Source organism: Saccopteryx leptura, chromosome 2, assembly GCF_036850995.1.
Source record: "Saccopteryx leptura isolate mSacLep1 chromosome 2, mSacLep1_pri_phased_curated, whole genome shotgun sequence".
NCBI classification, from domain to species: Eukaryota; Metazoa; Chordata; class Mammalia; order Chiroptera; family Emballonuridae; genus Saccopteryx; species Saccopteryx leptura.
This window is the reverse complement of record NC_089504.1, coordinates 77,821,303-77,842,543: the sequence shown is the minus strand read 5'-3', so window position 1 is coordinate 77,842,543 and position 21,241 is coordinate 77,821,303. Positions and strand designations below refer to the sequence as shown.

The following is a 21,241-nucleotide window of genomic DNA, read 5'->3' as shown; positions in this document are numbered from 1 at the left end:
CACATCATGCAACAGTCAAGGGTGTGGGGAAAAGCTTAGTTTTGGAACTAAACCTTAGGCTATAAGGATCCTGCCTGCTTACAGCCTGTCCCCACACCCAATGCAAACTATAAGCGAGCAAACATATATATCATATTTACAAACTAATTTGACCAACACTTTGCTAAAAGTGTTGGGACTAGTTTACAAGTTTTTATACATATAAAGGATTTCAAGAGGGATGATTATTAGAAAGCATATAAAATGGTACATAATGCAGGTTTTTCAAGCAGGGGGAGTGCTCTCATGATCCCCTTCTCTAGAGGTATACATCACTCTCAGGACTCCAGGAGGCGAGAGTGAGTCAGAGTGTAGGAATTCTTAATTAAGGTATGTATACATTGTCTTCTAAAGGATCTTAAGGAAGGGGAAGAGGGGGTTTTCAGATAAGTTTTATCCTTCCAGAGAACTATAGGTAAACTATGACTAGATGACCCAGTTGTCCTTGTAAGCCGGGAAGTTCCTGCAATCTTCTCCCTCCATTCTCCACAGAAAGGAGTGGGCAAGAAGCCTGACTTTTACTCTTTAAAATGGCATTGCCAATGCTAAGTTTTACAGTTCTTTGGCACCTTATCACAATATGTGCCTTGAACGGGCAGACCCGGGGTTTTGAACCAGTGACCTGAGCATTTCGGTTTGATGCTTTATCCACTGCAACACTACAGGTCAGGTGGGGGCCTTTTATTCTTAAATGTGCATAACTTACATTTTTCTCTGGTCCAGATATACCTAGCTGACTTCAACAAAAAGTCAAGTATAGCCCTGGCCGGTTGGCTCAGTGGTAGAGCGTTGGCTTGGCGTGCAGAAGTCCCGGGTTCGATTCCCGGCCAGGGCACACAGGAGAAGCGCCCATCTGCTTCTCCACCCCTCCCCCTCTCCTTCCTCTGTCTCTCTCTTCCCCTCTCGCAGCGAGGTTCCATTGGAGCAAAGATGGCCCGGGCGCTGGGGATGGCTCCTTGGCCTCTGCCCCAGGCGCTAGAATGGCTCTGGTCGCAACAGAGCGACGCCCCAGAGGGGCAGAGCATCGCCCCCTGGTGGGCAGAGCATTGCCCCCTGGTGGGCGTGCCGGGTGGATCCCGGTCGGGCGCATACGGGAGTCTGTCTGACTGTCTCTCCCCGTTTCCAGCTTCAGAAAAATACAAAAAAAAAAAAAAAGTCAAATATAAAGCACTATATATTTTTTAATTTTATTTTAGAGAGAAGAAAGGAGGAGAGAAAGAGAGAGAGAAACATCAGTTTGTTCCACTTACTTGTGCATCCGTTGGTTGCTTCTTGTATCTGCCTTGACAGAATAGTGAACCTACAACCTTGGCATATCCGGACTATGCTCTAACCAACTGAGCTACCCAGCCAGGGCCAAGTATAATGCACTATTTTCAAACAGCACTGCAAATATTTAAATTAACATTAAAACACCACCTTCTCAAGAATACAAATTTTCTGTCAAGGTCCAGTCACAGGAAGTTTGCCATGTAGAGAATTTCATCCTTTCAAGACTCCCTGTAAGTCTGACTTTGTTACTTTTTCTCATAAACCTTCCCCAAGTGACTGAGACCATAGTGGTGCCAAACCATGGTCCCAGACCAGCAGGGTCACCATCACCTGGGAAGTTGTTAAATTAAAAAATTATAATCGAACTGCCTTTTGACCCAGCTATCCCACTTTTAGGAATATTCCCCAAGAACACCATAGCACTATTCCAAAAGGAGAAATGCAACCCCATGTTTATGGCAGCATTGTTCACAATAGCGAAGATCTGGAAACAGCCCAAGTGTCCATCAGAGGACAAGTGGATTAAAAAGCTTTGGTACATATATACTATGGAATACTACTCAGCCATAAGAAATGATGACATCAGATCATTTACAACAACATGGATGGACCTTGATAACATTATACTGAATGAAATAAGTAAATCAGAAAAAACTAAGAACTATATGATTCCATACATAGGTGGGACATAAAAATGAGACTCGGTAGAGAGACAAGATGGTGATAGAGTAGGTGGACGTACCAACTTCAACCTCCCAGAACCAAAGTGGATTACAAACTAATTTTAAGAATCATCATCTGGAAAAACCAACTTTGGACTAAACTAAGAGGACTCTTCAACCAAGGAACACTGAAGAAGCCACACTGAGACTGGTAGGAAAAGTGGAAACACAGAGGGGGCTGCCCTGCTCCCCAGAGCAGAGCGAACGGCAGCTGGGAGAGACTCGCGTGGCGGGAAGTGAGTTTAGTAGAGAGGGGAGGGTCCTGAGCCCCAGGAACAAAGCCCCAGCCTGCAGCCCCAGAGCCTAGAAGAGGCGTATGGACAGTATTTAGCTGGAAACAAGTCAGGATACTGTTTGTGAGAGACTAATTTCTCAGACCCAGGATTCTTCTTAAAGGGACTGCACAGAAAACCTCTCTCACAACCACTTGCTCAGGGCTCCAGGAGGACAGGGAGAGAGGAGAGGACTGGAGCAGTGGGGAGAGAGTGTAATCTAGGAGGCACAGGGAGAAACATTTTGAAAGACAGCCACCCTAACATCTGAGATGAAACACTCCCCAAATCTGAAGAGAATATTTCCCCCAGAAACAGCAATACCAGCAAAGGGAAGCAGGACACCAGCCAAACAAGCTCTCCCGTGGCACTCGGAGCAGAGTCACTTAGAAGAAGGGAGCTTTTGGGACTACAGTAGTGAGTGTTAGGGTCTGAGCTGCAGTTCCCCCACCCACACGGCTGAGAGCTCTCTGGAGGACGGGCAGCGGCAGGATGCGGAAGCGCAGTTCTGTTGGCAAGGGTGGAAGCCGGCTGGCCACCACTGGGCTCACGTGTGAGCTCGGTCTTGCTCAGCTGGGGAGGAGGGGATGTGTGAAAGTGGTCAAGCCCAGCTGCAGGCCGCCTGCAAGCCAGCCTGCGGGGGAAGGGCAGGAGCCCTGGAAGGGGAGGAGACCCGCCCTTGAGCAAGGGTGCAGGAGCACAGCCTTGCCCCACCTGCGGAACCGAGGCTTGTGGCCTGACTTGGGAGCCAGCTCCTCTTGTGGGTGTGGAGCCAAAAGCCCAGAACAGAAGGAGTTCCACTACTGAGCGTGGGCACGTAGTCCCACCCGGCCTGTGGAGCCAAGGATTACAGCCGTCCTATGAGGGGGCTCCTCCTGCAAGGGCAGGGTGAAAGCCCAGAACCAGTTGTAGAACCGCAGCTGAGCAAAGGTGCTCACCCCTGCCCTCAGGGTGAACTATATCGCCACTTGTGGGGATGGGGCGAAGGCTGAGGACACCGAGGCTTGTACACCTGAGCATGTGATCACAGCCACTCTCCTGAAGGAGAGGCAGAAACCACAGCAACAGCCCCAGTGGGCAGGCATCGGCAACACCCATAACCGAAGCCCTAGGCCGGCAGCAGAGGGGTGGCAGGCCTGCAGACAGACCACACCTAGGGAACATAGAGGCCACACCTAGTGGACCCAATGGCCAAAACTTTCTTTTACACAGACAAAATGAGAAGGCAGAGAAATGCAACACAAATGAATCAAGAGAAATCCCCAGAAAAGGACCTGAATGAGTCACATATAACCAAATTACCAGATGCAGAGTTTAAAATAACAACTGTTAGGATGCTCAAAGACCTTAGAACAACAATAGATGGTCATTACAAAAACCTAAATAAAGAGATAACAAATATAAAAAAAGGACATTGAAATAATAAAAAAGAATCAGAAATGACAAATACAATAACAGAAATGAAGAATACAATGGAAGGAATTAAAAGCAGGATGGATGAAGCTGAGAATCGAATCAGTGAGTTAGAGGACAAGATAAATGAAGGCACAGAAGCAGAGCAGAAAAAAGAAGAGAGACTCAAAAAAAGAGACTCAAAAAGTCTGAGGAAACTCTAAGAGAGCTCTGTGACAACATAAAGAGAAATAACACCCGCATCATAGGGGTTCCTGAAGATGAAGAGAAAGAACAAGGGATAAAGACTTTATTCAAACATATAGCTGAAAACTTTCCTAAATTAAGGCAGAAAAACATCTCACAAGTTCAAGAAGCACAAAGAACTCCATTAAAGAGAACCTCAAAGAAATCTACACCAAGACACATCATAATTAAAATACCAAAGCTTAGTGATAAAGAGAAAATATTAAAAGCTGCTAGGAAAAAAAAAGGCTATCACCTACAAAGGAGCCCCCATAAGAATGACTTCCAACTTCTCAACAGAAGCACTTGAGGCCAGAAGTGAATGGCAAGAAATATTCAAAGTAATGCAGAACAAGAGCCTACAACCAAGACTACTTTATCCAGCAAGGCTATTGTTTAAAATTGAAGGAGAAATAAAAAGCTTTACAGACAAAAAAAAACTCAGGAAATTTACTACAACCAAACCAATGCTGCAAGAAATGCTAAGGGGCCTGTTGTAAACAGATCAAAGGAGAAAAAGAATATAGCAAAAGAGGAATACAGTTTTAAAGAATAAAATGGCAATAAACAACTACATATCAATAATAACCTTAAATGTAAATGGATTAAATGATCCAATGAAAAGATATAGGGTAGCTGCATGGATAAGAAAACAGGACCCATACATATGCTTTCTACAAGAGACACACCTTAAAACAAAAGATGTACATAGACTGAAGGTAAAAGGATGAAAAAAAATATTTCACGCAAATGGAAATGAAAAAAAAAGCTGAAAAAAATACTTATATCAGACAAAATGGACTTTAAAACAAAGGCTATAGTAAGAGATAAAGAAGGTAACTACATAATTATAAAGGGAGCAATCCAATAGGAAGATATAATGGGCAAAAATTAAAAGCAATCCCCTTAAGATCAGGAACAAGGCAGGGGTGCCCCCTTTCACCACTCTTATTCAACATAGTTCTGGAAGTCCTAGCCACAGCAATCAGACAAAAAAAGAAATAAAGGTATCCAAATTGGAAAAGAAGAAGTAAAACTATCATTATTTGCAGATGATATGATATTGTATATAGAATACCCTAAAGTCTTAGTCAAAAAACTACTAGACCTGATAAATGAATTCAGCAAGGTGGCAGGATATAAAATTAATACTCAGAAATCAGAAGCATTTTTATACACTAACAATAAACTGTCAGAAAGAGAAATTAAGGAAGCAATCCCCTTTACCATTGTAACCAAAAAAATAAAATACCTAGGAATAAATTTAACCAGGGAGATTAAAGACTTGTACTTGGAAAATTATAAAACATTGATAAAAGAAATCAGGGAAGATACAAACAAGTGGAAGCATATACTGTGTTCATGGTTAGGAAGAATAAACATCATTAAAATGTCTATATTACCCAAAGTAATTTATAAATTCAATGCAATACCGATTAAAATACCAATGACTTACTTCAAAGATATAGAACACATATTCCAAATATATATATGGAATATGGATATCATATTCATATGGATATCAAGTTATACTACAAGGGCATTGTACTCAAATGTACTGGCATAAGAACAGGCATGTAGATCAATGGAACAGAACAGAGAACCCAGAAATAAACCCACAGCTCTACGGACAACTGTTATCTGACAAAGGAGGTAAGAGCATACAATGAAGTAAAGACAGTCTCTCTAATAAATGGTGTTGGGAAAATTGGACAGCTACCTGCAAAAAAATGAAACTAGACCATCAACTTATAAACTCAAAATGGATTAAAGACTTAAATGTAAGCCATGAAACCATAAGCATCTTAGAAGAAAACATAGGCAGTAAGCTCACCGACATCTCTTGCAGCAATATATTTGCCAATTTATCTCCATGGGCAAGTGAAATAAAAGACAGGATAAACAAATCAAACTTTATCAAATTAAAAAGCTTCTGCACAGCTAAAAATAATAAGAACAGAATAAAAAGACAAACTATACAATGGGAGAATATATTTGACAATACGTCTGATAAGGGGTTAATAACCAAAATTTATAAAGAACTTGTAAAACTCAATACCAGGAAGACAAACAATCCAATCAAAAAATGGGCAAAAGAAATTAATAGACACTTCTCCAAAGAGGACATACAGATGGCCAATAGTCATATGAAAAAATGCTCAACATCACTAATCATTAGAGAAATGCAAATTAAAACCACAATGAGATATCACCTCACACCAGTCAGAATGGCGCTCATCAACAAAACAACACAGAATAACTGCTGGCGAGGATGTGGAGAAAAGGGAACCCTCCTGCACTGCTGGTGGGAATGCAGACTGGTGCAGCCACTGTGGAAAACAGTATGGAGATTCCTCAAGAAATTAAAAATTGAACTGTCTTTTGTGCCAGCTATCCCACTTTTAGGAATATACCCCAAGAACACCATAGCACTGTTTGAAAAGAAGAAATGCAACCCCATGTCTATGGCAGCATTGTTCACAGTAGCGAAGATCTGGAAACAGCCCAAGTGTCCGTCAGTGGACGAGTGGATTAAAAAGCTCTGGTACATATATATATATATTATACTATGGAATATTACTCAGCCATAAGAAATGATGACATAGGATCATTTACAACAACATGCATAGACCTTGATAACATTATACTGATCAAAATAAGTAAATCAGAAAAAACTAAGAAGTATATGATTCCATACATAGATGGGACATAAAAATGAGACTCAGAGACATGGACAAGAGTGCAAGAGTGTGGGGGTTACAGGGTGCGGGGGAGGAGAGGGATGGGGTTGGGGGCAGGGAGGAGCACAAAGAAAGCCAGTTAGAAGGTGAAGGAAGATAATTGGACTTTGGGTGATGAGAATGCAGCATAATAAAATGTCAAAATAACCTAGAGATGTTTTCTCTGAACATATGTATCCTGATTTATCAATGTCACCCCATTAAAATTAATTTTAAAAAAATGAGACTCAGAGACATAAACAATAGTGTGGTGGTTAAGGGGTGGGGGGGGGGGGAGGGAAGGGCACAAAGAAAACCAGTTAGAAGGTGTCGGAAGACAATTTGACTTTGGGTGATGGGTATGCAACATAATTAAATGTCATAATGACCTGGAGATGTTTTCTCTGAACATATGTACCCTGATTTATCAATGTCACCCCATTAAAATTTATAATAAATTTATTTTTATTGAAAAAAAAAGAAATTATAGAGGCCCCACCCCAAGCGACTGGATGAGCAGCTCGGAGCGGTGGCAGTTAGGGAAGCGGCACGCCCACTCTGACTGAACAAGCCCTCCAGGTGATTCCGACACATGTTCAAGTTCAAGAGCCACCGTTTTGCTCTAAGATGCAGTGCTAGTGCTGGGGCGAGAGTGGGTGGAAATCTTGGAAATTCCCCTCAGGCCAGAAGGCTCAGGCAGCCAACCATAAACCCTTCTCTGATATAAGCCCATTGGATCATAACAGTGGGCAGGTATTTTTTTTTTTTTTTTACAAGAAAAGAAATTGAGACAAAATTATTAAGCAGCTTGACTAACAATTTGGGGACTGTATCAACATGCTAGAACTACTGTAACCAATTCCCACACTCTGGTGGCTTAAAACAACAGAAATTCCTTCTCTCACAGCTCTGGAGGTCAGAAGTACAAATTCCAGGCATCTACAGGGTTGATTCTTTCAGAGGGCTGTGAGGAGAAGCTGGTCTGTGCGCTTCTCCCAGCTTCTCTTGACAGCCAGAAATCCCTGGGGTTCCTGGGCTTCTAGGTGCTGCAGTCCAGTTTCTGCCTGTCATCCATGGTGTTCTACAAGCTGTATATATCTGCATCTAAATTTTGCTTTTATAAGATGCTGGCCATGTTGGATTAAGGGGCCACTCTATTCCAGTATGACCTCATCTAAATGTAGCTAATTAAATCTTCAACAAACCCATTTCCAAATAAAGTAACATTCTGAGATACTGAGAAGTTAGGACTTCAAAGATCTAGTGTTCTGAGGGAAACACAACTCAACCCATAACAAGGCCCTGACTCAAGACTCCTGTTGAAAACACTTCTTATTCCTCAGCATTCTCTGACACCAGGAACATAAGAACACTTGTCAGACCTCCTTATTGAATGTCACTTGCAGAGAAAAAGTCACAAAGAGGGATATATTACTCCTTTCACACAGTGTGTGTCCCCAAACCAATGATGTCCATGTGCATGAACTCAGGGTCTTTTGGGGACCCTTCTTTCCCATGCCTTATCTGGTATAGTTAAATGTAAGAAACAGTTTCCTCCTATGTCTTAGACCTATAGCTAGCTATTGAAAGAGTGTAAAAAAAAGAACATAGAGTAATATCCATCATCCACCCCACACGGCTCTGTGCTCCCTCTGGCTATAGCCATATAAAACAACCAACTTTTGGCAACAGGAAGACTCAGGCCTGGAAAGAGAGAACTTAAGAAGACCAGACATTCAGAACCACTCTATAGTTTTGGCTGAGCCCTTCTGGGCTCACAGATCTACTTGGTTATGAGCAATTGTGACCTTAAAGCATTAAACAGTCGGGGGAGATTTGGAGCTGGTGACTGAGTATTCCCCAGCTCACAGCTCACACCCGCCTTCTGGAAGCACTGCTAGCCTGGGGGTGCATTTGACGCTTCAGTGATTTCTGTTTAAGAATTTGGTTAGTCAAATAGTAATAGAGAACTCAGACCTAGATTTTATCATGAAATTCTTTTAAACACAAATAAACACAGAGAGATCCAATTATGTTCATGAATGCAATTAAAGTGTCTAAGAAGCTGAATGAAAGATCAACCCCAAATAATTACCACTTGTAATTTCCTCCATTTCATTGAACATAAACTATCATCAAATTTTCAATTAGATTCATTGAAGCATTGATGTCTCATGTAATCAAAGCATTCTCTCCTATTTAGTTTTCATTTTTGTAATATTTTGCATTATGTAAACAACCAAATGTAAACTTTCAAATTTCTAAATATCTTTTAAGACTTTGGCAATGGTTATTCAGTTTGTCACAAGACCTCTGAAATAATAGTTTTTTAAAAAATATTTTATAGTAATAATTTACTCAAAAATTTTCCTTTTCTATAATACACTATTTAAATGAATGTTAGTTATTTTAAGAACAACTTCCAAAGCAAAAACTAAAACTCAATAGGAAAATATACAAAGAATATGACCTCACTAAAGTTATATAAATAATTATGCATCAAAAAACTTCAGTTTTACTAGAAAGGGTGTTAAAATAAATAATTCCAATTTCACAAAATTGGCAAAGATTTTAAATATAATATTTATTTTGATGAAAATATTGTGAAACATAGTATATACATTCTATATACTTCCAGGCAGAGTAAAATTGATATAATTAATAAAAGGCAGTTTGGCACTATACATGAACTTTAAAACTGTACCCTTAATTCAGTAGTCTTATATCCAAAAAGTACCACAGTTAATAGAAATCGAGGCAGTTAGCCGTCAGGGAAATGCAAACCAAAGTCATAGCTAGGTAACACACCATACCCATTAAGATGGCTATAATAGTAATTTTAAAACTAGATAATTAGTGTTGGTGAGGATGTGGAGAACTGAAAACCCCCTCACTGCTGATGGGAATATAAAATGGTACAGTCATTTTGGAAAACAGTCTGCCAGTTCCTAAAATGATTAAGCATAGTTACCATATGATCTAACATTTCCACTTTTGCTTATAAACCCAAGTAAAATGAAAACATGTTCACACTAATTCATACATGAATGTTCATTCCAGTAGTATTCAAAATATCCAAAAGTGGAAACAATCCAAATGTCTATCAACTGATAAATAGATAAATAAAGTGTGATACAGCCATATCATGTAAAATTATTTGGCAATAAAAGAAATTGAGTACAATAAAATAAATTGCTACAATATGGATGAACCCAGAAAATACTATACTAAATAAAATAAGCTTTTCCATGGTGGCGCAGTGGATAAAGTGTCGACCTGGAATGCTGCGGTCACTGGTTTGAAACCCTGGGCTTGCCTGGTCAAGACATATACGAGAAGCAACTATTATGAGTTGCTTCTCTACTACTTCCCACTCCTCCCCCACCCCTTTTCTCTCTCTCTCCTCTCTCTAACAGGCAAATCCATAGAGACAGAAAGTAGATTAGTGGCTACCTTGGGCTGGGAGGGCCAGGATAAAGGGATTGGGGTTGATGACTAAAGAGAGTGGGGTTTCACTGGGGGGAATGAAAAAGTTGTGACTAGACTGTGGTGAGGGAGGCACAACTGGTTCTAAACCCTAGGTTTCCTATTTTGTGGTATATATATATATATATGGAAAACTTTCTTTGACACCAAGCCTGCTGTCTGCCTTCACTGTTCTCTTCCCTCTGTTCTTATTATTTTTTCTTCCCCAGAATCCAGTTTGTGTTATATGTACATTGTCTGATTCTACTAAACAGACACCTCTGAACTGAGCCGGCACAGATAGAAGCCCCCTTTAAAAGGACAGAGAAAGGGCCAGCAAAGGAAATCCCATCTGGCTGGTCAGGTACAAGAAGGCTATAAACACTTAGGTGATAGAAATTTCTATCCCCACCATCACAGTCTAGTTTTCAAGAGTCCAGAGACTTATCTTGTTCTCTTGCCTAGATCTCCTCCTACCTTCTCTCTTCTCCTCCCTTCTTCCAGTCTGCATTTGGGTGATACACAAATGCTTTCCCTGATCAGCTCAGTTGGGGATGAGCTCAATTTAAGTCATTCCTGGGGTTCTTAGCACAGTCAACTGGGGGGGGGGAGGAGACAAGGTCTGAGTCACGGTCAAAACACACATTCTAAAACTGAAGCTGGTTAAGAACCCATCAACGTGAAATATGAATTGCTACCATTTGAACATATTTCTATACATATTTTGTACAAGCTTCCTCAATTTTATTATGCTGTGTGGATTCTTATCCCCATGTGGACGAGGACACTGTAATTTGTATAAACCAAGTACTTTTGTCCATAGTTACACTTTGGTAAAAAGCGGAGCAGGAGTTTAAACCTAGTCTGTGTGTCTCTAAGGATTCTTTCCCCAGCAGCTCTGCATCTCCTGCCCTGGAACACAGGCTTATCTTCCTGGACAGAGAAGAGCACTAAATGCAAGTTGGAAAAGAAAGTTTGTTCAGAAGCTAAACTGATGACGTACACAAATGAAACCTTCTGGTGGTACCGCATGATGAACATTTGAATTTGAGGAAGGTCAAGTAGGAGACAATCCTATGTCCTTTAGGGGATTTTCATTAGATGACAATTCTTAAATATAGGTGCTTTTTGGTGAAGAGCAGACAGTTGCTGACATGAAATAACTCATCCTCTCCACATGGATGCGATGGCTCCCCACCCAAGCTTGTCTACATCAAAGGAAGAACCACTTCAGACTTGCTCTTTTACCAAAACAGTTCCATGGACACTGTGATAGAGGATTCTTCTTAGAAATTTACTTTTTTTCTCTACTGATGAAAATTTGAGCTGCTTTCATTTTGAGACTGTATGAATTATGCAGCTGAGACCATTCTTGAATGCATCTCTAGGTGCACTCACATGCAAGCACACCTGTTGAGTTTTACCCAGGGACAGAATTGCTCAGTCACGGACAGTGTATATTCAATTTTATTATTATAATACCAGATAGGTTTACAAATGGTTGCACTGATATACACCTTCACCAGCGATGTTTGTTCCCCTTTGTTCCACATCCTAATTGGAACTGGGTATTGTCTGTCTTTTGGACTAGCCATTCTGTAGTAATATCTAAAGATTTTAGTTTGCATATTCCTAATTATTTATGAAGTAGTGAGCATCTATTCATATTTTCATTGGCCATTTGAATATTCTTTTTTGTGAAATACCCATTAAATCCATTGTCCATGATGGAATGTCTTTTACTTATTGACTTACAGACAATCTCAATATATTCTAGAATCAAACCCTTTTTCAGCTATGTCTGACATAGGTCATTTTTCTCTATTCCATTAACCTATTTGTCTTTGTTTAAGAATGAGACTGCCCTGTAAGTTCCCTTTTCATACTGTCCTTGTTAAGTTGAAGTATAAGATTATGCTGGTTTAATAAATCATGTTGCTTGTGTTTCTCTTATTCTCTGAAATAATTTATGTACTATTTTATTTCTTCTTTAAGTGATTGGTAAAATTTACTACTAAGACCATCAAACCCAAAGTTTTCCTTTTGGGAGGTTTTCAATTATAGATTTAATATTTACCAGACTTTTTCTTTCTTTTTGTATCAGATTTATTCTGTTTCTTCAAGGAATTTGTGAATTTCATATAAATTTTTAAATATATTATCATTAAGTTGTTTATTATACTCTCATATAGTCAATGTCTATAAGTTCTGTAACAAACGTTACTTTCTTCATTCCTGACATTGGTTATTTGCCTTCTTTTATGGTTTCTTCATCTGCCCCAGAGGAGTTTATCAGTTCTACCAGTTCCTCCGAAGAATCAGTTTTGGGTTTATTTATGTTCTCTACTTTATATTTGCTTTCTATATCATTATTTTCTGTTATCTTTATTCTTTCCTTCCTTTTACTTTAATTTGATATTTTTTCTAACTTCTTTTTTTAAATTTTTAAAAATTTATTCATTTTAGAGAGGAGAGAGAGAGAAAAGAGGGGGGATAGGAAGCATCAACTCCCATAAGTGCCTTGACCAGGCAAGCCCAGGGTTTCGAACCAGCGACCTCAGCATTCCAGGTTGACGCCCTCCCCACTTCTCTACCACAGATCAGGCCTTTTTCTAACTTCTTGAGATGAATGGTGGCTCATTGATTTTCAGGTTCCCTCAATGCATACAAAGTCACAAGTTTCCCTTTACGCATACTTTTAGTTGTAGCCCACATATTTTAATATATAGTAATTTAATTATTCTATTTTTCATATTTTCTTATTATAATTAAAATTTCTGCCTTGACTGATGGGTTATTTGAAAGTCTATAGCTTAATTTCCAAATGTATGGAAGTTTTATAAATGTCTTTTTATAATTCATTTTAAATTTAATTCTATGGTATATGTAGAACATAGTCTGCTGATGTGACTATTTTGAAATTTGCATAGATTTGCCTCAAGTTCCAGCATAGAGTCAATTTCTATAAATGCTCTGCATGTTTTTGAAAATAATGCACATTCTGCCATTGCTGAGCATAGTACTCTACGTATGTTGACACAGTATTTGATAATTATGCTGTGAAACCTATGTTATTATTATTTATTTTTATCCATGTATTTTATCAATAACTGACAATGTTGTGTTAAAATTATTCACTATATGTGAATGATTCTATTTCTTGTATATCTGTTAAATATTGCTTTATTTACTTTAAAGCTGTATTATTAGCTGCATACAATTTAGGTTTATTATATATTTCTGGTGAGTAAAACCCTTTATTCTATTAATCATGTTCTTTACTTCAAATGCTTTTTTTAATTCAAAATGTTTTATTTGACATTAACATTAATTGTAAATGGCTATTATACATTAGCTTTCTTTTGGTTATTTCTTTGTATTCTAACGTTTCTGTATACTCATGTTTTAGGTGTGTCTAATAAGCTTTATGAAATATTTCAATCTAGTCTGAAATATTTTTAAAATTTGATCATTTAATCTGTTTATATTTAATATAAATTCTGATATATTTGGTTTAAAACTATAATCTTACTGTGTTTTTTATTTGCTCTGTCTGCTTTATCTTCCTCATTCCTGGGTTATTTTTAAACTTGTTTGTATTGGTTAAGTGTCTGTTACTCTATTTGTTGCTACTATTAGCTTCAAATTTATAAGCCCTTTCCAGTGGGTATATGTGAGATTAACACATGCATTCCTGACTTGTGAACATTTAATGTTGATCAGCAGTCTTGCCCTTCTCTTGGACAATGCAAGGATTCCAGAATACGGTAACTCCATTTTCTTGCCTGCTGACGTAGGTTTACAAGACATTTATACAGCCAGTATTCTTTCCAGTTTATTAACAGTTGCCCCTTCCTATTGTTCTTCCTTTCTTCCTGCTTCTCCCATCTTCCATCTGTGAACATTTTATTCTGCCTGAAAAATACCTGTGGTATTTTCTTAAGAATGGGTGTGCTGGTGGTGAATCCCCTAAGGTTTTCTTCTTCTGCAAATGTTTTCATCTCAGTTACAGATGAAAATAAAATTTTAGGTTGGTACTTATTTTCTTTCAGTACTTCACTTGTATTTTTTCATTTCTTTTTAGTTCCATTATTTCTCATACAAAGTCAGCCCATCTCAGTTTTGTAAAATCAAAGTAATATGTCTGCATGCCTTTCCACCGCAGCTGCTCATAAAGTTTTCTCTGTGTCATTTGTTTTCATCAGTTTAACCATGATGTGCAGAGATGTAGATTTTTTTTACTTGTTCTATTTATAGTGTGCAGTACTTTTAATTTGTGCATTGATGCTTTTCACCAGTTTTACAAATTTCTTAGCCATTATATCTTCAATTGCCTTCTTTGCTTCTGCCCTTTTGTCTCGCCAGGTTTCATTCGTATCTTCTGTTAGCTGTATTCCTAAATATGTTCAAATTTTCACTCCTTAGCTGTTGTAGAATATAAATGTATAACTGATTTTTTATAATGTGTTTTTATTTAATGATCTTGAGAAGTTCATTTATTAATTCTAATTGTTTATTTCAAGATTCTTTTGAATTTTTCGATGACAGCAAACCTGTGGTATGTGAATGCTGTTACTTCCCCCTTTCCAATGTTTAATTTTCTCCTTCACCTAACTGCACGTATAATCCTTCAGGGAAATGTCAAACAGCAGGGGAGATAGCAAGCACCCTTCATTATTGTATTTGTTTATTCTTTTTTTTTTTGGTAGGCATCCTTTATTCTATTTAAGAAATTCCCTATTTATTACTAGTTTGCTAAGAATTTATTATGAACATGGTTAAATTTTATCAAATTTTTGGCTGCTTCTAGGAAATAATGATCTTTTCCTTTGTTCTGTGGTGAATTACATAGATTGATTTCCAAATATCAGAAAAACCTTGCATTCCTAGAAAACAAACAACTTGTTCATATAATACAGTGTGTCCGTAAAGTCATGGTGCACTTTTGACCGGTCACAGGAAAGCAACAAAAGACGATAGAAATGTGAAACCTGAACCAAATAAAAGGAAAACCCTCCCAGTTTCATACTATTTAGTGCAGTTCAATGTGGGCTCCATTTGTTGTCCTGCACACATCCAAACAATAGTGAAGTTCTTGCCACACAAAGGTAAGGACGTCTGGTGTAACAGAGTGAATAACATCTGTGATTCTCTGTCTTAAGTGATTAATGTCATTGATATGTTCAATGTACACATGTTGCTTCACATAACCCCAAAAGTAAAAGTCTAAGGGCATCAGATCCCGGGATCGTGGTGGCCATGGCTTGACAGAACCCCTGCCTATTCACTGCTGGGGGAATGTTCTATCGAGAAACTCACGAACAATGGTGGCGTAGTGTGGAGGAGCATCGTCCTGTTGAAAGATGACACCTTCTGGAAATTGTGACACTGCATACAATTCCAACATGTCAAGATAGGACTTTGCCGTCACAGACTGCTCCGCGAAAAAAAATGGGCCTATCAACTTATCATGCACAGGCCACACCACATGTTCACTTTAGGGGTGTTACGTTCGTACTCAACGTAGGCATGAGGATGTTCAGCAGCCCATATTTGGACGTTATGGCGATGAACATGTCCACAGATATGGAAGGTCGCCTCATCGCTAAACATAATCTTCTGCAAAAATCTTGCATCATTGTCGATCTCATGAAGCATATCTGTAGCAAACGTGCATCGTGTGGGTCTATCCGCCAGTTTGATAGCGTACAACAGTTGCAATTTGTACCCCGTAAAACAGAGACGTTTCTTTAACACCTTATGATCTGTAGTCTTGCTTAGGTATAATTGTCGAGCACACACACGCACAGATTTTTTAGGGCTCCTTAGGTAGCTATCTCGTATAGCCTCTACAGACTCGTCACTGACTGATGGCCTACCAGAACGGGGTTTCTCCACCAAACTGCCGGTTTCCTTCAACTGCTTATCCCACCGAGTAATGTTATTCCTATGTGGTGGCGCTTCGTTATAAACGTGCCGATATTCACGTTGCACTTTGGTCACGGATTCAAATTTAGCGAGCCACAGAACACACTGAACTTTCCTCTGTACCATCCACATCTCGAATGGCATGGCTGTGGGCTGCACCGCTGTATACACAGTGTTACGTCATCATCTGCGCATGTGCATATGCTGCCACATCATCCTACAGAAACTGGGAGGGTTTTCCTTTTATTTGGTGCAGATTTCACACTTCTATAGTCTTTTGTTGCTTTCCTGTGACTGGTCAAAAGTGCACCATGACTTTACGGACACACTATATATGTACTTTTGTATATTGATAGATTATATTTGCTAATATTTTATTGAAGATATTTTACATCTATGTTCATAAAAATAACTGGCCTATCACTACCCTTTCTTTTAATAACCTTTACAGGATTTTTGTTTGATTCTTTCATAAAAATAACTGGCCTATCACTACCCTTTCTTTTAATAACCTTTCCAGGATTTTTGTTTGATTCTCTGAAGGTGCAGATGTTTTAGAATCATCTTAATAAATCTCAGGCACACAGATAATTCTAAGCTGGCTGCAGTCCCTGGGGGCACCGGACTGCTCCCTGTCTGCCCTCATTCCTGTGGGGTGACCTCAAACGTGGATCTACTTACTACCACTGCTTTGGCAGGCCTTAGAGTTCAGATTTTGTCTTCCCAACTCGGGAAACTTTAAAAAGTGTTACTTAGTTCTCAGCCTGTCAGCTATCTCTTCTAGAATTTTCAAATCTCCCCGAGGAAAAGCAGCTCCTAAAACCATGTTCACCTCTCTAGATTTTCATCTTCTCCCAGGATTATGGTCTGGCAGTTTTTCATTGCCTTGTGTTGTCAATGCCTTGAAGCAGTTTACAGAAATATTTTGTTCAGCACTACTGGTTTGCCTGAGCAGGAGACTGACCCAGTTTCTCTGTGCATCATCACTGGAGCCAGATGTTCCAGGCTGCTGTTAAGTCACTCGGTGATGGCATAAATGATGGCCTGACACTACTGGTGGTCACCGAAGTGCTCACTTCACAAGGGGCTGCCTATCTGCAGCATTGTGCAAAGCATGGCAGGTTCAAAGCAAAGGTTGAAAAAAATACAATATGTCATTGATGATATGGATGAATAAAAACTGAAGTGATTCAATGAATAATTTTATTTAAGATGAAACAATTCTCTTAACAGAAAAATCAGTTTCTTCATTTCTGAAGAGGAGTCAGCAAGTGTATTTATAGTGCTTAGCGAAAGTATTGAAAATCTGAATTTTTTTAAAGTAGAAAAAACGATTGACATTTATGTAGGCAAAATATAATTAAGATGAGAAACTACTGAATAATTATGCTAGTATCAATATCATGAAAATAACCAACTCCTTAATTAATTGCACAATCATGACCCACAGATGTCTACATTGACCTGGTGGGTATTGGCTCTCAACCCATTATTTTGTAGGGAAAAAATGGTTAATGGCTCAGATTCAGAGTAATAAGTTACATCCCCCACCTCACCCTCATCCAGGAAGAATTAGAAAGTAGACATGGCAAGTGACCACGTTCAACAAAATGCCCTTTCACTTACATTGTCATATTTTTAGAGCTTTAGGTGTTTCCTTTTAAGAAGATGTTATCTAAAAAGAAAGAAAGAAAGAAAGAAAGAAAGAAAGAAAGAAAGAAAGAAAGAAAGAAAGAAAGAAAGAAAGAAAGAAAGAAAGAAAAGAAGAGACCTAATAGTCTGTGCAAATGGAGAGTGTTAAAATAAGCTTCAAATAAACAGCTCGGGAAGACTTCCCACCCTATGATCTATAATGCACACGGCTTCTCCTCCACCCCACAGAGGAGCAGACCAGGTCTTACTGACTAATAAATATATTAACAGATAACATCACCAAGTCCTTCACAAGCTCAAGAGTGAAAAGGACTTTAAAACAACCTATGAACAACATGAGAAATACCGAGTAAAGCAAATAGGATCTTGGAGGGGGAAAATGTGATGACCGAATTCCTGATATAGCAGCATGCGGCTACAACAAAAATATTTGACTTTCCATGGAACTCTAATGCTGTAGGATAAAAGGATCTGTTCCAAGCAGTGACCAGTATAGAAAAATCGTGTCTTAGAAGGTAACTGGAGGCCCTGGTCAACTGGCTCAGTGGTAGAGTGTTAGCTTGGCATGTGGATGTCCCAGGTTTGATTCCTAGTCAGGGCACACAGGAAAAGCACCCACCCTTCCCCCTTGCTTCTCTTTCTCTCTCTCTCTTTCTCTCTCTCTCTCTCTCTTTCTCTCTCTCTCTCTCTCTCTCTCTAACTCTTCTGCAGCCATGGCTCGACTGGAGCAAGTTGGCCCCAGGCGCTGAGGGTGGTTCTCTAGCCTGTGCCTCAGGTATTAAGCAGAGCTCGGTTGCTGAGCAACGGAGCAATGCCCCAGGTAGGCATAGCATCATTCCCTAGTAGGCTTGCCAGGTGGACCCCAGTGGGGGCACATGTGGGAGTCTGTCTCTACCTTCCCTCCCCTCGCTGAATAATAATTTAAAAAAAGGTAACTGGAGAACATATGCTTTAATCCATTCTATATATGTCTTATCATCAGAGTCAGCAGATATTGATTGAGTTCTCACAGCTTTTAGACATGCCTGCAAACACTGGCTGTAAAAATGCAGAGATGGTCCAGTCCTTTTCCCCTAGAACATTTCATTCCAAATGAGCAAGAAGTACAGCTCATTCTTTTTCCATGGGCAAAGAGCACTTCTATTTTTCTTTCTCCAATATGGGATACTTAGCACTCACCCTCCAAATGAAGATTAATTTTGGGGATTTAAATGTGTCCAAAGAAATGGAGAGGAAAGCAAGCTTGATGACTATGTACAGAAATGTTGATATGACTGTCGGCACCTAAGGAATTAGGAATTGTAGAATGAGGACTAGGTGCAGCCAGGGATTATGAACCTGAGTGCCAGGGGCCCGGGCCAGAACACACATGAAAATATAGGCTCCCTCTCTTTCTGCCTGAAGTGTGAGGCCCTCTCAGTTTGTCTTTTGTTTCTATAGACCCAGAAGTTCAGAGAGATATTTCTTTACATTAAGAAAATCTAGTGTTTGCTTTGGCAGCACATATACTAAAATTGGAACAATACAGAGAAGATTAGCCTGGCCCCAGCACAAGGATGACACGCAAATTCATGAAGTATTCCATATTTTAAAAAAATAAACAACAACAACAAAAAAAACTCTACTGGCTGGTTTGATGATGAATGGTGGCCAGTCTTTGTCCTCGATGTAGGGAGTACATAGAACACAGTGCCCGGGTGGTCCGGGTTTCATAGAGTCTAAAACATATAACTGTGGAGGCTTCATTCCCTAGTAGGTTTGCCATATCTTTTCTATATGAAAAAAATACAGAATTACAAATATGAGGTCAAGGGCCTTGGAGCAGTGGAGCCCTGACCCTCAAGCCACCCACCCTTATAGCACACACACCTGGTGTCTCAGGGGGCAGCTTCTCCTTGCGACCAGCTCACCATTTCTTTTAGGGAAACTGACCAGAATGGGCAGATCCACTGACATTTTAAGAATAGCCAGAAATATGGATTTTATGAGAAATTTCCCCTACTTTTAAAATGTTGACAAGAAATTCAAGTTTATAAAACAACCACTTTGTAAGACTGAGCCTTTAGTTATCACTTGGGCACCTCTGGAAAATTAAATTGTTTAGTAACTGAGGTCAAAGGAAGATTGTTGTCCAAATGACCCCGTTCCCTTCTCAGCTGTACAGCCTGGTGTGGGCTAATGTAGCTCAAGCAGTGACCCATGCCGGAAAATCCTGGAGTCTGGTTGGTGATTTGGGGTGAGGAGCTTGAGAAGAGGGGCAAGCACAAAGAAATGTTAAAGGGTGGCAGAAAGACATGGCAGATTGAATGTGGGAGGAGAAAGAAAACTACTTCCAGACCTCTTTCTTTAGCAAGAGATGGAATTAGGGCCCCTCCAACAGTGATTTGACAGCTGGGATACATGGAAAACTTAAAGGCAGCATTTCTGAAAATGTGGTCCACAGATTTCCTAATTCTGGAAGACCGGGGGTGCTTGTAGGAGTGCAGATAGCTGGGCCTAACCCCAGAAGTCCTATGTGGGGCCCGCAATGTCCACGTTAACATACACCAGGTGATTCATAGACAAAAGATTTGAGAAACACTGGAGAGACTTTTTTTTTTTATGTTTTCTATTGATTTGAGAAAGAGAGACAGGGAGACATCAACTCATTGTTCCACTAAATCAGGGGTCGGGAACCTTTTTGGCTGAGAGAGCCATGAACGCCACATATTTTAAAATATAATTCCGTGAGAGCCATACAATGATCCGTGTACATTATGCATTATCCAATAATAATTTGGTGTTGTCCCAGAGGACAGCTGTGATTGGCTCCAGCCACCCGTAACCATGAACATGAGCGGTAAGAAATGAATGGATTGTAATACATGAGAATGTTTTATATTTTAACGTTATTATTATTTTTATTAAAGATTTGTCTGCGAGCCAGCTGCAGCCATCAAAAGAGCCACATCTGGCTCATGGGCCGTAGGTTCCCAACCTCTGCATTAAATTGTTATATTTAGTTTATACTCATGTTGCTTCTCGAACCCATGACCTCAGCACACTGAGACGACATTCTATCCCATGAGCCATCCAGTCAGGGAAAATTTATTTTGTAAATTTAGCCAACAGGTCCTGGCTGGTGGCTCAGGGGATCAGCATTGGCCTGGTATATGAATGTCCTGGGTTCGATTCCCAGTCAGGGCACACAGAAGAAGCAACCATCTGCTTCTCTCCCACTCACTCTCTCACTTCTCTCCCTCTTCCCCTCCTGCAGCCAGTGGCTCAGTTGGTTTGAGCATAGCCCAGGGCACTGAAGATAGCTCATTTGGTCTAAGCACATCAGCCTCAGGTGCTAAAAATAGCTCAGTGCTCCAGCATTGGCCCCAGATGGGGGTTACTGGATAGATAACAGTGGGGTGTATGTGGGAGTCTGTTTCTCTATTTCCCTTCCTCTCACCTAAAAAAAAAAATCTAGCCAACTCCTGTCTATGGAAATGGATACATGTGGAAGCTTCCAGACTTCCAGTTACCAGAATTGCTACTTCTTGAC

At 39.7% G+C, this 21,241-nt stretch overlaps 1 non-coding gene across 1 annotated transcript; it reads left to right on the top strand.

Annotated features, from left to right (window-relative positions):
* The first annotated feature begins 19,193 nt into the window (after positions 1-19,193).
* On the top strand, positions 19,194-19,300 carry LOC136396454 (U6 spliceosomal RNA). Its single transcript, XR_010749741.1, has one exon. It is a non-coding gene; the product is annotated as a U6 spliceosomal RNA (small nuclear RNA).
* The last annotated feature ends 1,941 nt before the right edge of the window (positions 19,301-21,241 follow it).